Consider the following 16,242-nt stretch of genomic DNA (forward strand, 5'->3'; position numbering starts at 1 on the left):
AGGGGGCTAGTTTATTGGGCACCCCCTTACATCCTGTGCAAGGTGAAGCGCAGAAGCGTTTACAGCGCCCAACAGGGAAGTATGAAAAGTTCATACTTGCCTTTATGACTCGTACATTAAGGGCGTAAAAGCCTGAAGGGTCATAGGTTCTGTCAAGTTACATAAAGTGAGAGAATGATGAGTGTGTGGGGGGAAAGTTCCCGGTACCCTAACCAAACCTAACTGGGGGGCTCCACAGACATTCAATGTTCTGGACGTGTACCACCACGTACGAACATACAGTACATAGTAAAATGTTAAACAGGTTAATATTTAGTAGTTTCTACAACCTAACTGAATATTGAGTTATATATGGGGATAGAAAAAAAATTATTATAAAATGTTTCTGTCACAAATGTACAGTTTTCTAGTTATTTTAGCTTTATTTTATAATATCTGGCCAATCAGCGCAAGACTTGATGGGACGCCATAGTCGTGCGTGCCAATCAGCGTGAGTGCCGATGTGGAGTCATACTCGCACATTAATCAGCATTTGCAGCCAATTGGAAGATGGCGTCGGTGTGAGATGGATGGCCATTGGCTGGCTGGTGCATTATTCAGCAGATTTTGGACAATGAAGCAGCAGCCATTGTCATTTTCAGGGCTGAAGGTGTTGTTGTTTGATCTGTAAAATGTCTTATAGTATGTAATTCAGTGTAAGTACTGTGTAGATCACCATGCATGGGACTGTGGTAAGACACTTCCTCTCTATCCTCCTGTACCTCTTACTTAGGGTAAGTTTCTTACACCCTAAGGGTGAGGTGAGGTGAGGTGAGGTGAGGTGAGGTGAGGTGGTGAGGTGTGGTGAGGCAAGGTTAGGTTGGGTTAAGTTTTCAGTTTTTTTTAGGTTTTTACATTGGTGACCTCCAACTTTTTTTCAATATCTCAACTGTTACTTATTTCCGATGGCAATGAAGGTCATATTTGTATTTAACACGATGAATTACACTATAAAAACCGATTTTCAAAAAGTCAATTAGGTGTTGGCAACTGCGTACTAAATACTTACCATTAACTATCTCGCTTAAACATAATTTGCGACAAAAATAAGAAAAGTGTCTTAGAATTGTCAAAATTACCGATTGAAACTAAAGTATAAAATTTACAAGGTTCTTTTTCTTTTTTTAAGGGGAATAGCCCACCAGGGCACAGGGCATTGACCCACAACAGGGCATTGGGGGCAAAAAAATATGAGCAAAAAGAAATTAAAAAGTTTATACAGTAGAACGTCAATAATAACGCGTGAAATCAATATAACGCTCGCGCTACGTTCCAAGAGAGGTCAGGTCGCTTTAAACCAAATTCCCACTAAATCAAAGTGTTGTTTTAATGGAAAAATTTAGTTTGGTACTTGAGAGAAACACAAAATACTAAAAAGACTGAGAGTCAACCCAGATGCACCTGAGCCCATCTCCTAGAATAAACAAAACATTGTTTTTTGTAGTACAGGTTGTACCTCTCTAGTCCGGCAACCTCAGGACCTGACCGGTGCCGGACCATGGAAATTCACCCTTTTCCTGGATAGATAGTGACTTGTGCTTATGCCTGGAAGCACTAGCACCACTTTCTCTGCATCATGGTCTCTTTGAAGACATATTGAAGGGTTAAATGTCGTATAGTAGCTTCTCAAATTTCGCGAGTTTTTAATTCTTAACGTGTTTTATTGGAACACACAAAAAAAATAAATAAATACAAATTTTGACGGCGGAAACTTGAATTTCGACGGGTTTGAACGACCCGCCAACGTGCAGAAGACGTGCATAATCGTGTAAACAGCGTCATTTCTCTTATGTACAAAAGATTCATTATTGTTTATTACTGGATGTCTTTTTTATTGAATTAATGTTTGTGTGCAAAATGAGCAATACAATTCATTAATAATACGTAGAATATTAAAACGCACGAGGAAATGACACAGCATTGTATTCGTTGATTACAAAACCAGTGACTGACTGGTTCTACATATAAAACTGAAGAAAATAAGACCTTGGTTGTAGCTGTAGTAAAATTAATATGGTTGTTTTAAGTAATATTATTTAATGTTAATAAATGGAACAATAGAAGGAGCTAATGATAAGGTAAAGAAAAAAGAGAGATCGCATATGTAAGTGCGCATGCGCACACGTGAAAACATATCGTCATTACTTTACATAAGAATATGAAAGCAACACTTATTTACTGTTCATATATATTTTAATTAATGTTTCTGAATTTGTTTTTATTGAATTAATGTACGTGTGTGCAAAATTAACAATACAATTTATTAATAATACGTGGAATATTAGAGGAGACGAGACAGCTGCCGGCATTGTTTATGTTAAAGCTTACGAAACCAGTGACTGATTGGTTCTACATATAAAACTGAAGAAAATAAGACCCTGAGTTTAGCTGTAGTAAAATTAATGTAAAAAAATTAATATGGTTGTTTGAAGTACCTGTAATGTTATTTAATGTTAATAAATGGAACAATATAAGTAGCTAACCATTAATGGTAAAAAAAAAAGTGAGACTGCTCGTATGTAAGTGCGCACATGTGAAAACATATCGTCATTACTCTACATAAGAATATGAAAGCAACACTTATTTACTGCTCATATATATTGAAGGGTTAAATGTTGTACTCTGTATAGACAAGCAGAGAGAGAGAGCAGCCGAACTGCCGGATGTAAACAAACCTTAATTACCCGCGGGTTTTTTTTGTAAGGGGATTAGCCCACCCGGGAATAGGTCACTGACCCACATTAGGGCCTGAGGGGCAAAAATTTAATACTCCTGTAATAATAATAATAATAATTCAGATAAGTAAAAAGAAAAAAAAAAAGCTGCCTATCTACCTATTGGACAAACTAAAATCGTTCCGGACCACAGTATGCCTGACTAGAGAGGTACAACCTGTATTATGTTGTTAAAACAAACACTCATAAATCAACACAGCTAAAATTAAGGGATGGGAAATGATCTGTTTACTGGCTGGGAAGATGAGGGGAGGAGGGGGGGGGGGAGGTGAGGTGATATGTTTGACAGTTAATGCCAAGGTCTAGTGCTTATTTATTTATCTGTCCTTAAGAGCGACTTTAAGTTTTTCTCTTATAAAATGTCACTGAACTGACATGGGAGAATATAATTAACATTGCCGGAATTCTTATAAGATAGAGATTAATTTGAATATAAACATGCTATAGCTCGCATTAGACATACAAATTTTAGCTCTAATTTAAGAATTTTATTACAAAGAGCTAAAATTGTAATCTCTTGTGCAAAATATATCACGTTTATATTCAAATTATTCGCTGTCTTGCAAAGATTCCAGCAATACAAATTATATTCTCCTAACTTTAGTCTGTGACATTATATAAGATAAAATTTTAAGCCTAAAACACCAAACCCTGGCTGGGAAGATGGGAGGGAGGGAGGGGAGGTGACAGTGACATGTTTGACAGTTGGTGCCAAAGGTCTAGTGAGTATTTATTTGTTTAATTATGTCCTTTAGATTGAGTTTTGTTTTTTGTTAATAAAATGTCACAGAAGTGACAGGGGAGAAAATAATTTACATTGCTGGAATTCTTATAAGCTAGTGATTAATTTGAATATAAACATGCTATAGTTTGCACTAGACAAAAATTTTAGTAATCATTTAGTACATTATTTTGAGTACATGTACAGTACAGTTTTGCCCTAAGGACAGTGTAGCGTGCCCAGAGAAACATTAGGCGCAAATTTTAAATATGATGCGCCAGATTGACTCGCACAAAATAGGAAAGATTTGCTTTAAATTAAAACATTGTCCTTAATTGTGGGTGTCGCTTTAAATCAATAATCGTAAATTGAATCGCTTTAAATCGACGTTCTACTGCATTAATCTACACCACGAAGATGCTGGAAAACCAGCTTTTTAAAGTGAGACAGATTGTATGAGAATGGAAACACAGAAGGCAGAGCATTCCACAGTTTGGCTGTGTGAGGAAAGAAGGAGGTACAGTTGTACCCCGCTTAACGCGGTTTCACTTAACGCGATTTCTCATATACGCAGTGCCTCGCCAGAACCGAACTTTCACTTAACGCGGTTCATCTACTCATATACGCGGGAAGCGGCGCAGGCACGATGCGCACAAGGTCGCCCAGTCATCAAAACATTACCGAGTTCTTCACCCGCCACCCACCACAGCCGGCCCAAGTCAGTGATAGTGATAATTATAGTGAGGATATGGACTTATACGGACTTTGAGGGGTTTGACAAAGAGGCCCTGCAAGCCTCTGTGGTGGATAGTGATACAATTGATACAAGTGATACAGGTGAGGGCCAATAATCTGCCCTCTGCCTCGGAACCAACCCCCCATCCCCGTGTGCCCAGCCATCTTTTCTACTAATGTAAGTGTTAAAAAACCTAATATTATTGATATTTCTCATAATTATTAATTGTGTGTGCATACCATCATAAAGTTAAGATAATATTTTTACTACAACATAGTTGTGTGTCGTCAAAAAGTGGAGTTTGGGGGTCAGGCCAGTCTCTATTGGAATTAATCCCATATGTTCTGTTGTTCACTTAACGGGGTTTTCACTTCACGCGGTACCCTGTGGGTTCAATTGACCGCGTTAAGCGGGTACAACTGTACTATAACAGGTTATTATAGTGTGACGGACATCCACAGAGAAACGGTGGGCACCGTGGGCAAGACAAGCCCACGGCCTTGATGGCGGTACACAGGATGCCAAATCCACCGGGGGATTAGCCCACCCGGACACAGGTCACTGACCCACGTCGGGGCCTGGGGGGGGCGAAAATGTAATAATAATAATAATAATAATAATAATAATAATAATAATAATAATAATAATAATAATAATAATAATATTAATAATAACAATAATGATAATAATAATAATAATAATAATAATAATAATAATAATAATAATAATAATAATAATAATAATAATAATAATAAATAATAAATAATAGTCATAATAATTCATAATAAATAAAATTTATGATAAAACAAACAAAAATAAAATATCGTAATAAAATAATGATGATAATACAGTAACTGTAATAATAATAATATTAATAATAAAGAACTATAAATACAAAATAAAAAAAAAAAGATCAAAAGTGAGAAACGATATACCGTATGTATGTTGTGTTGTCAATGGTAAGAGAAACAATTGAGACCCTACAATTGTGTGTAAATGAGGCAGAAAGTCAGATCAGCAACCTGGGACTTGGTCACAATATTCGTGATGCCATATGGCAGCAGGATCTACCATTAGACAACACATTATGCTTCCAATATCTTCCCAGGCAGTAGTACCTCCCTGTTTGGTAGCTGCCTACTACCACCACATCTACTACCACACTTTAACCACAAAACAACTATCCATAAATAACATAAAGGTTGTGATATTTTAAAATATCATTATGGAAAATACGGTAATACTGTTCATTGTTGTTTCCTCTTTGAATTATTACAATATTTGCTTTTGTGTTATTTCAGATATGTAGTGAAATGAGTCAAGTAAAGCTTGGATGTAGCAACCTAGTGTTTTATTTACCATAAAGGTTACCGTAATATTAGTTTTTCCCACATAACACTTTCATTGTGTAAATATTAGTTCAGCGGTGTTTACCGTGACGTTGTGGTAGCAGCCGTTATCTGCACTTGAGCAACACCGTAACCTGAGGTCGGGGTCATGTGCAATAAAGACATATTTCAAAATTTGGTATCAATCCGCGTCACCTTCACCACTTTTCAAAAATAGCCATGGTAGACGTTTGCTCCCAGTGCAACCTGAAACATTTTAAAGTAATAGCAGGCTACAACCAAGAAGTTCACACAACTTTGTTAGAAAGTCAAAATTATGTTTTTCTAGTGTACTGTATTTTTGTGTGTTTTGATTGGTTCTGACCTTGATTTCTGTCGGAAATTGCCTGTTTTTTTAGTTATCGCCCCCTTCTACTCACAACAAGATGAGGGATCCTGTTGGGAACTGGGGTGTTGGGTGGGGGAGAGAAACAGGCATTTTCCGACAAAAAATCTTGGCCAATTGAATGCCAAACACACCAAAAAACACTAGAAAAACAAACAAACCTAACCTAACCTGTCTCTAACCTGTCCTGACCTAGCCTGTCCATTCCTAACCTGACCTCCTAATTCTTACGGTGTTTTTACATAACCCGACTCACCATATGAGGGAATCACTGTTATTTCTTACCTTAATCCGAATTATAATCTTTAATGAGGTCGGGAGAACACCATGAGATCTAAAAAATGCTACAGCTTGTTAGTTTTCCCCCCAAAATGCACAATTAACTCCATAGGATTGAAGTGACACCCATTACAGACTTCAATGGACGGAAATGAATTTGAATTTCGAAACATGACCCAAAATCAAAATTGAATCTTATTGGGCAAAAAATACCACAAATTCTAAAAGCAGAAACTAAAATTAATTTTAATTGGTGGCAAGGAAAAAGAACACTTTTGATTGGGTGCGTGACGTGTACAGGAACGCATGCAAATGGCGATTTATGGAGGGAACATGCTGAGTGGGAGGTGAGGTAGGCGATAAAGGCATTTTTTTTTTTTTTTAGAAAAATACAGTGTATTACTGAACAACGTTCTTTGTCCAAGATGTGGGGGACATGAACAATGGTTAGATTAAATAATTCGTTTTCTTCCCCACCCAAAAAAACCAGGCCTACCGGGAGCTAGTGGTTAGGTTAGGTTGGGTTTTGTTAAGTTAGGTTTTGCTTGGTTAGGTTTTGTTTTGTTAGGTTAGGTTAGGTTGGGTTGGGTTTTCTTAGGTTAGGTTAGGTTTTGTTAGGTTAGATGATTCGTTTTCCCCCCACCCAAAAGCCCCGATTTCATAGGCTCGTCTCTCCCCCATTATTGTTGGGGGGGGGTATCTAAAAAATTAGTGATTTCCGGCTGAAATGAATATCAAAATCGTTCGAAACTTATCAAATATCAATGGAAGAAACATATTTTTAATATCCAAACAAAGACAAGTGCATAAGTAAAAATTTACCCAAATTTGACCTTCGTTTCTTGTGAAAACAGCCGTTTTGAGTGTTTTTCAATTTTCTAGAAAAATAGAAACAATTCAAAACAGTTTATTTCCGCAAGAAACGAAGGTCACATCTGGTTGAAACACCAAAATACACAAAAACAATTTATCATGTCGAAATGATCGTATGAGGGAAAGTCTAGCAATTATTCAACATTAATTCACAATAATCTCACTGTAACTAACTATTTGCCTTCTCAAACTCAAACTAAACAACTACTACACATCTTTGTACAGTATTAACTCATGACGTTTAGTTTAAATAACATAAAAATGATTCATAATGAAATTAAAATGATTTTAGTTACCTTCCTTTTGTTTGTCTGATGACGTCATCTACAACAAAGTGGCGTGTGCAGTGTTGCCAACTCGGGTCTTCAAGTGTCGCTGGGCTGGTACCTAGAAGAAGCTAAATGTCGCTAAATCTTCCATGGAAAGTCGCTAGCTATTATTCCCAAGTTTCTTGAATGGTAAAATTGTCTGTCTTTCTGCACTAAACGGCTCTTGTGCTTTCTTGTGTTTTTTAGTGCTTTTGTGTTTTTCAATGTCGCACAACTCAGCAGACAAAGTACACTTGCAAAATTTACAAAATCCTTTTTTATTATCTCCTGGCATCTCCAGAAGCCAATTTTTGTATCTGTCATCTCTGAGCCATTCCTTCCTAAATCGCTGCAAATACTGTGGCTTACCCATTTTCTATTGGGACCATGAAGGGTTCAAATTAATAAACAGCATGCAAACAAGCGGAAACTTTCCTTGATGGTTTTTGGCAAAGCGGGTGAACAGTGTCGGGGCAACTGTATGGAGTCTATGGGTCACCCATGGTGGACGCGGATGACAAGTTTGGAACCACGCAGGCTTGAGAATTAATTCTATAAGATGTTTTGCTAATATTCTTTAAAATTTAGCGTATTAATGAAATTCATATTGCATATCTGACAAAAAGATAAGTTACCCAGGTGCTACAAAGGCGAAGGTAATAGACAAATAAATGACGACACAGCAACATTAGCCATGGACGGGCTGACATCAAGTGATCAGGAAATAGACGTGTCCCTCCTTCTGTACCACGACCCGTTCAAATGTATTAAACTTTTCTTATTATTTATTGTCCCTGTAACCCCGTTGCTATATATTATGGCTCGAAATTAGGAAAACTGAGTTTTCATGGACAGTCCAAAAGTATCCAGAAAGTCGCTAGATTTCTGTGGATATCTCTAGAGTCGCAAATCGCTCTAAAATGTCGCTAGAACAAAACTAAAAGCTCTAGATCTAGCTACAAAGTCGCTAAGTTGGCAACGTGTGGCAACATTTTCCCGCGCTATTTAAACTTTATTTACAAGAAACAAACCAACAGATAGATGGATGGATGGATGGATGGGGTCTGCCCATATCGTCAACAACCAGCTTCGTCACAACTATTTTTAACTTGTTTCGTAACCACTGCTTTACCACTTTCGTCACCCCCTTCATTCCCATCATTATAAAAACGGAAATAACTGGTTCTTGGGATCTTGGGATATAAAATAATGAACAATATTAAGACAAATTATTAAAGACGAAAATATAAAATAAAAACATTGTTAATACGCCTGCAATCATCTCACTTAAATCATGTGTGAAAGATTGAAAATAAATAAAATAAAAACATTGTAAGTACGCATGCAAGCTTGGAAGAAGACTGAAATTTTGGGGGAAATTAGAAGTGGTAATATTTTTCTTCATATTCATCCCACAGCGTCCAGAGCTGGACTTGTCTGCCATGATTTGCTTTTTTTGTGCACGATTTTAGCTTGTGCTCAGACTGGATAAGCACTGGAGCAGGTTCAGATACATTAAGGAGCCAGTGCATGTCCAGTATTTGGCACAGTGCGTAACAGAGCCAGTACATGCCCACAACAGTGCGTAACAGACTATTGTTTTTTAGATTAACAAATTTATTGGCAAAGCTTGTAGTACAGTATGCCTATTCTGAGCAGGGCCGGATTCAGGAGTGGGCAAAGTGGGCAGCTGCCCAGGGGCCTCCACATAATACAATATGTTCTAATTTCCTCAATATAACTGCATATGGCTTCAAAATTCTCCAAAGAAGTGTTCAAATTTCAAATTTTTCCCGGGGGGCTTATAGCGCCCCCCCCGGAACTCCCAGATGTTTAGGCTTGCTTCACTCGCCACCCCACCCTCTTGGGTAGTTATAATGAGGGGGGCCTCCACAAAGAGGATGCCCATGGGCCTCCACAGGTCTAAATCCGGCACTGATTCTGAGTAATTCAGTCAGGTCTTGACACTGAGGGTGGTATCACTTCTCACTGCCACGCAGGACAGAGGTTCATACACAAAGAAATACATCATATTCATTAACAGTGTAGTGGATTCCTCCCCTACAAACGCTGTTTCTCGCCGACTAGCCGACCCATGATTTCACCAGCCTGCCCTCGTGTCTAGGTCAGCAACCAGCGCCGCCTTACATGACTGAGGTCAACTATTAAGCCACGCCTACCTCTGCTATATAAGACCTCACCTCGTGGTGACCTCTCTCTTACTACCTACAGCCACCAGCAAGCAACACCTCCTCCTCCGCCTGCCTGGCGGCCCTCGCTCCCGCCGGCGACCATGGCAACCCACAAGCTGGTCCTCCTCTGAGCACCCTCACCAACCAGCTCTCTCTACTCAACGCTTGTAACCATGCTGCCTTCCCAGCACCAAGCTGCACTGTACATCCAATACAACATGTGTACAGAGAGCACATTGTGAGTTTCCTTTCTCCATCCCATCCTGAGTGTGAACAAATATCACGTACCCCACAATTCTTTTTACTCCTTTTTTTTTTTACTTTTATCCTCTTCACCAAATGATCAGCTCGTTAGCCTCTTGGGATATCGGTCACGTCTCTGTTACTCACTGTTGGCAAGTATTGGGCATGCACCGTCTCCTGACTATACCTGAACCTGCTCCAGTGTTGGTCAAGTCTGGTCTTGTGACGAAGCAGGTTGTTGACGATATGGGCAGACCCCCTCTCTGGTCCCAGCTTGTAGGAGGCATCTATCAACTGAAACTGCCTATGTAAAATTCATAAAACAATTCAGTAATAAATACTTGTGCAGGAAAGTCCCCCCTTCTAGTCTTAATGGATATCTGCATGTTTTAACACGGTGGATCATCATCTGTTTCTTCAGGATCTTTGGTCGTTTAGTGTCCGTGAGAACGCACTCTTACTGCTCGGGTCTTATTTGTCAGTGCGATCTCAATGTATGATGGTTGGTGGAACCATTTCAGGCCCGGTCTCTTTGCAGTTTAGAGTCCCACAGGGATCAGTTTTGGGAACACCTTTGTTTACAGTCTATACCAATAGTCTTGCATCTCTGCTGGATGCTCATGGTGTAGCCTACCATTTTTATGCCAATAATACACAGGTTTATGTGAAAATAATTCATGTTGAGGATATTGAGGAAATATTGAAATCCTTGATGTCTGATAGTAAGGTATAATAATAATAATAATAATAATAATAATAATAATAATAATAATAATAATAATAATAATACAGTAATAATAATACAGCACCTCACTTACGTTAATGTAAACCGGAGGGTCTCAAGAAGTGAATAAATAACATATAGAAATTGAAATGGAGTCCGCCGATCCCCAAACTCCGCGAAGTGAATAACATAACATATAGGATTAATTGAAATGGAGTCCGGGCCGATCCCCAAACTCCACTTTTTGACGACACACAACTATGTTGTAGTAAAAATTTTATCTTAACTTTATGATGGTATGAAAAAACAAGTAATATAGAAGAGGTTAGGTTAGGAAAGATAAAGGTTAACATAGGAAAAATAAAGGTTAGGTTAGAAAACTAAAAATTAGGTGTAACACTCACGGTAGTAGAAGAGATGGGTCGGCATACGGGGATGGAGGCTGGTTCCGAGGCAGAGGGCAGATTACTGGCCCTCAGGTGAATCACCATTACTAGGTGAATCACCATCACTGTCACTTACAGTTGTCAGGGCTTCCCTGACAAATCCCTCAAAGTCATCTTCACTGCCACTATCACTGGCTTGGGCTGGTTGTGGTGGGTTGCAGGCGAAGAAATCTGTTATGCTTTGCTGACGGCTGGCGTTGATGTTGTCGTGATACACCTTGATGTACGGCTCCATAGCCTGCACCAGCCGGGTATGGAAGACTTCATAGCGGTCATCGTCATTGTCGCGGGAAAGGAAGGACTTCATCTTCTCTGCACACTCCATGGCACCCTTAATATCACTATGACTTAAATTGTGTTCTTCGGAGAATGACGCACCTTCTTCCTCCTCTTCACTGACGTGTTCTTCTTCCAACATCTCGTCGGCAGTCACTTCAGGATCTCTGATCACCTCCAGGATGTCGTCGTTGGTGGTCTCGGAGAAGCCTGGAACTGTAACAGTCTGCGCAGCTTCTCTGGCAAGGTCCACTGCTACTGCAACATTCTGAACCTCACCAGTCACAGATTGACTCCTCCTCTCACCTGGTATTCCATGCAACACATGTCTCCATGCGTGACGAATTGTAGCAATAGACAGCTGATCCCATGACTCCACCAAGAAGTCCACAGCTTTCTTGATGTTAAATACTCTCCAGAATTGTTTGAAGAGTATTTTTTGCTGTTCTAACTGTTGATCCTCATCTTCTTCGCTCTTGCTATCGGTGGTGGTGTCACTCAGGTTACGCAACTCTTCCCTGGTGTTGGTGTAGTCGTTCAGGAGCTGGAATTTTTTTGTTGAGAATGCAGCTTTCACATTGCAAATCAACTCCTGGTCCATGGGCTGGATTAAAGACGTAGTGTTGGGAGGAAGGAAGACCACTTTTACGTTGGGGTGACGATCTAACAGTAGGGGCGAGTGTCCTGGTGCGTTGTCCAGCAGCAACAAAATATTAAATGGGACATTCTGTCGCTCACAGAATTTCTTTACATCGGGAACAAAACAGTCATCAAACCAGGAGAGGGACAGTGTAGAGAACATCCATGCCTTACGTGCGGTCAGCCAGTGGACATTTAGCTTGGTCATGTCCATGCTCTTGTAGGCGTGCGGCTTGCGGCTGTGTGGATCACCGATAACTTGAGCTTACAGGTACCGGAGGCATTGGTGGTAAACAGGACGGTGATGCGTTCCTTCTGCATTTTCCGGCCCCGAATCCTGCTGGCATTCTTCACAACGAAGGACTTGGAAGGTAGCTTTTTCCAGAAAAGACCAGATTCGTCCATGTTAAACACCTGGTCGTCACTGTACTGTCCTTCCTCCATAATCTCACGTAAAAACGGAGGAAATTCCCGAGCCGCAGCACGATCAGCACTCGCTTCTTCACCACCAATGTTTATATTGGTGATCTTGTTCCGGATCTTAAACCTCTGTAACCACCCAGAGGAAGCATTAAAGGGTTTGGGCTCTGAAGTTCCCATCTTTCGTGCCACTGCCATGTACAGTTCACGTGCGTAGTCCTTAACAGAGCGCGTGTCGACCGCCATGTTCCGTCGCGCCTGACGCACCAAGTACCTCACAAGTAATTTTTCTGTCTTGAGAAGCACCTGGTTGTGAAATACTTGATCATAGAAGCACCTGTAGACTTTGTGATCTTCATGTGCTCCTTTATCTTGGCCGAATCCTTCTTTATAGTCTGGATCGTAGATTCGTTCACGCCATGCTGGCTCGCCAAATCAACCTGCCTTGTTCCTTTCTCCAACTCTTGGATGATGCTACTGTATACTTCACCTCGTAGCTTAAGGAACGTCGTGTCTTCTTTGGTTTAGTGCCGCTGGGTCCAGGTAAGGAAAGGTTTCTCTCTGGGGGTGGTGGTCCGGCGGAAGCCATTTTACGGAACAATGGATGCGCTTTACACGGAATGGCCTTGAGGGATGAAACTGCCGCGGCTAGGTCAAGCGTCGTCTTTCCTCCCTCCCTCCCTCCCCCGGGTGGACACGTCATAATACTTTAAGCCAATTACAGCTAGCAGCAGAGGGGATAGGGATGCATGGCCAATCACAGGTCTGATACGTCATATGACGTCAGTGATAACGCAACAAAGACACACACTGCACAACCTTACCGCGCCGCTTGCCCAAGCGGAGGGAGGAGGAGGGAGAGGCAGGCAGGCAGGCGGGCGGGTGGCGGGTGGGGCGAATCTAAAAATAGCGTCGCGCCGGACACTCTCTGCGTAATGGGGTTCACGTACCGCGTAATGTGAGCACGTGAGGTTCTGGCAAGGCACCGCGTTAACGTGGAAACGCGGAATGCGGGACCGCGTAAAGTGAGGGTTAACTGTAATAATAATAATAAACGGTTTATTGAAAGAGCATAGCAGCCGGAACACTGAAAATATTTAATTATATAATTGGGGAATGGGTCTCTTGATTTACAAATGATAAACAGGTAACATTAGTGATAGTAAGGAGAAAACTTAAGCTGAATGACGGCAAAACTGAAATTATCGGCATCCGAGGAAATAGGTGGGTGACAGCAGAGATGATTTTGGCTCTTTTAAACTTTAGGGGGTGTACAACTCAGTCCTGTTAATTGTTTTTAATCTTTGCATGAGCTTTGACTCAAAACTGAATTTTAAAGAGTGTACAGTATAAATTTAGTGGTTAAAAGTTGCAACTTTCATATTCAAAATTTGGTTTGCTGTGGAACAGTTTTTGGATAGACAGTGTCTTCTGACACTATTACTTTCACTTATTTTGTCTCAGCTTGACTATTGTAACTGTTTACGGGTCTGCCTACCTAATGATGTACTGAAGAAAGTTCAAACAAGTGTTGAACAAGGTTGCCAGGCTTATTTTTGTTCCCCCTCCGAGGACTTCCACTGCCCTGCTTAATCGATTTACATTGGCTTCCAATTAAAGCTAGGATAGAGTTCAAACTCTGTCTAATGACTTTTAATACACTAAAGTTTGGTTAACCTAAGTATTTGGCCAACTAACTAATTCCACTGATCACACATTCTGAAATGGTTTTTCATAATAGTAATGATCCTTCATGCCTTGAGGAGCCTAGAGCAGTAGTGGGAATGTTCTTTTCCTATACAGCAGCCAGATTGTATAATGGGTTGCCTGCAGCTGACTTCTGTGGAGGCCTTTAAGAAACAACTTATGATTTTTTTTTTTACAGCTTCGATCCTAAACAGGGTACTGTACTGTACAGTGATGGAGAATTACAGGATTTAGGAGGCAATAAAACTTAAGGGGACAGTATATGAATAATCGAAGCCAAACTGTCACTTTTTGTGATCTTTGATTGTAGTACAGTACAGCACTGTACAGTACTGTATTGTATTTCTTCTAATTCTCAAGTCTTTGACTTTGTAGTGTTTTAAGCACTAGTGCATTCTTCAGAAGAACTGGCACTTTTGAGAAATAAAAGACTAGCTATTATTATTACTGGAATGGAGAAAGTTTTCCTTGAAATTGCTCAGTAAAATTGGGATAATTTTGAAAGAGTTAAAACATATAGATATACCTGTATGTAGTGAATTCTGAATGCCATTTCCAACTCCCTCCATAAAGAACTTGGATGTAGTGTGACATGCATAACGTACCTCATTATGAAGATTCTTATCCAAGGACAGTCAAGATACAGACACACAACATTTAAGCTTCTTCTGAAGTGTGTAAGCCAGCAATATATATCACAACACTGATACAGTGGTCCCTCGGTTAACGAGCACAATCTGTTCTATAAGGTTGCTCGTTAACCGAAAAACTCATTAACCGAAACCATTGTTTCAATGGGTTTTTGGGTAATTGGTTCCAGCTCACCGAAAATTGCCTAAATTCAACAAAAAAGTAGAAAAGTTCACTTACTTTGAGGTGTGTATGTAGAAAGCTCCTGGATGATGATGATGATGGGAATTAGAATGGGGGTGGAGGAGAAGGGAGAAGAGAAGGCATTGGGGTGGAAGAGAAGTCACCCCATGGCGCCATTTCACCCATAAAATTTTAGTTCTCTTGGTGTAATTCAAGATTATTTTCTTTAAATCAACACTGCACTGCATTATATATTGTCAATATGTAAAATAAATTTCAAAATGACCAATAATTTGCTTGCAAACACAGAAAAAAAGCATTTAGCTGAAGAGAGTCTCAAGCAAGATGTTACCTCCACTGAAAAGACACAAAGACTGACGCCTGTTTGGTGTGTTGAGAGGCTGGATGGCGCGCATAAAACTAGTTTCATTACCTTCAATTATGTTCAATAATTGTTAAAATGACTAAAAAATTTAATATTAAACTTTTAAAATTGAGTAGTATTAACTTCTTGATATTTGCTAAAATGGTAAGGAATTTAAGCCCTAGAACCGATTACTGTATTGGCGGAATAATACTACAGCTGGTGGACCGCCAAATGCAAGCGAAAACATGTTCAGGTCAGCTCATAAGAAACTCGGTAATCGAGGGATTGCTCGTTAACCGAAATCTCGTTAACCGAGGCGCTCGTTAACCGAGGGACCACTGTATCTTAACTTGTTCATGCACGACACCAGACTTTGAAGAAGCCAGTGATAGATAATTCATCTTTAATTTATTTTCTGATTTCAATATTTGTGCTACAGATACAATGTACAGTTGTTTGCACCACTCATGTCTGTAATGTACTGTACTGCACAAACCTAGACTAATTTGTCAATTTTAAACTTAACAAGCAAGAAATAATGGAAATTATGTTTATTGAAAAATAGTCACTCAATTTGATTAAGTACATGTGGTGTGATTCAAAGCTTTCCACCTCTCATCCTCCCCCCCAGTTTACAGTCAATATATTTCCAAGCACCAAGCCGCGGACAAAACTTATGTCAAAAATATTAAATCAGGATAATGAGAAGACTCTTGCATTTCTGGATTGTTCTCATCTAGATGCAGAAGTTTGTCTTGCTTCGGTGTTTTGACATTGACAATGTTCCACCGTAAGATTATCTGTTGTAAGAACTCATTTATTATTAAACATAAGAGCATAATGTACTGCACATCCTGCCTCTCTCAATAACACCTTTCCTCACAGACCTGTTACGATTTATATTTCATGTTAGATTTTACGCTCAAGATCGGGTACGTTAAGCAGGGCCGGATCCCGACCTCAAATCTGACTGATGCAATCTTTCAATTT

At 39.8% G+C, this 16,242-nt stretch overlaps 1 protein-coding gene across 2 annotated transcripts in view; it reads right to left on the reverse strand.

Annotated features, from left to right (window-relative positions):
• The window catches only part of LOC121864469 (selenoprotein N-like), a 31,238-nt gene extending 23,760 nt beyond the window's left edge, over positions 1–7,478 (reverse strand). For both annotated transcript variants that reach the window (XM_042363489.1, XM_042363488.1), the window contains exon 1: positions 7,414–7,478. The gene's annotated coding sequence lies outside the window, so the exon portion shown is untranslated. The remainder of the gene's footprint in view (positions 1–7,413) is intronic.
• Between the last annotated feature and the right edge of the window lie 8,764 nt (positions 7,479–16,242).

Source organism: Homarus americanus, unplaced genomic scaffold (genome assembly GCF_018991925.1).
Source record: "Homarus americanus isolate GMGI-L3 unplaced genomic scaffold, GMGI_Hamer_2.0 scaffold25860, whole genome shotgun sequence".
NCBI classification, from domain to species: domain Eukaryota; kingdom Metazoa; phylum Arthropoda; class Malacostraca; order Decapoda; family Nephropidae; genus Homarus; species Homarus americanus.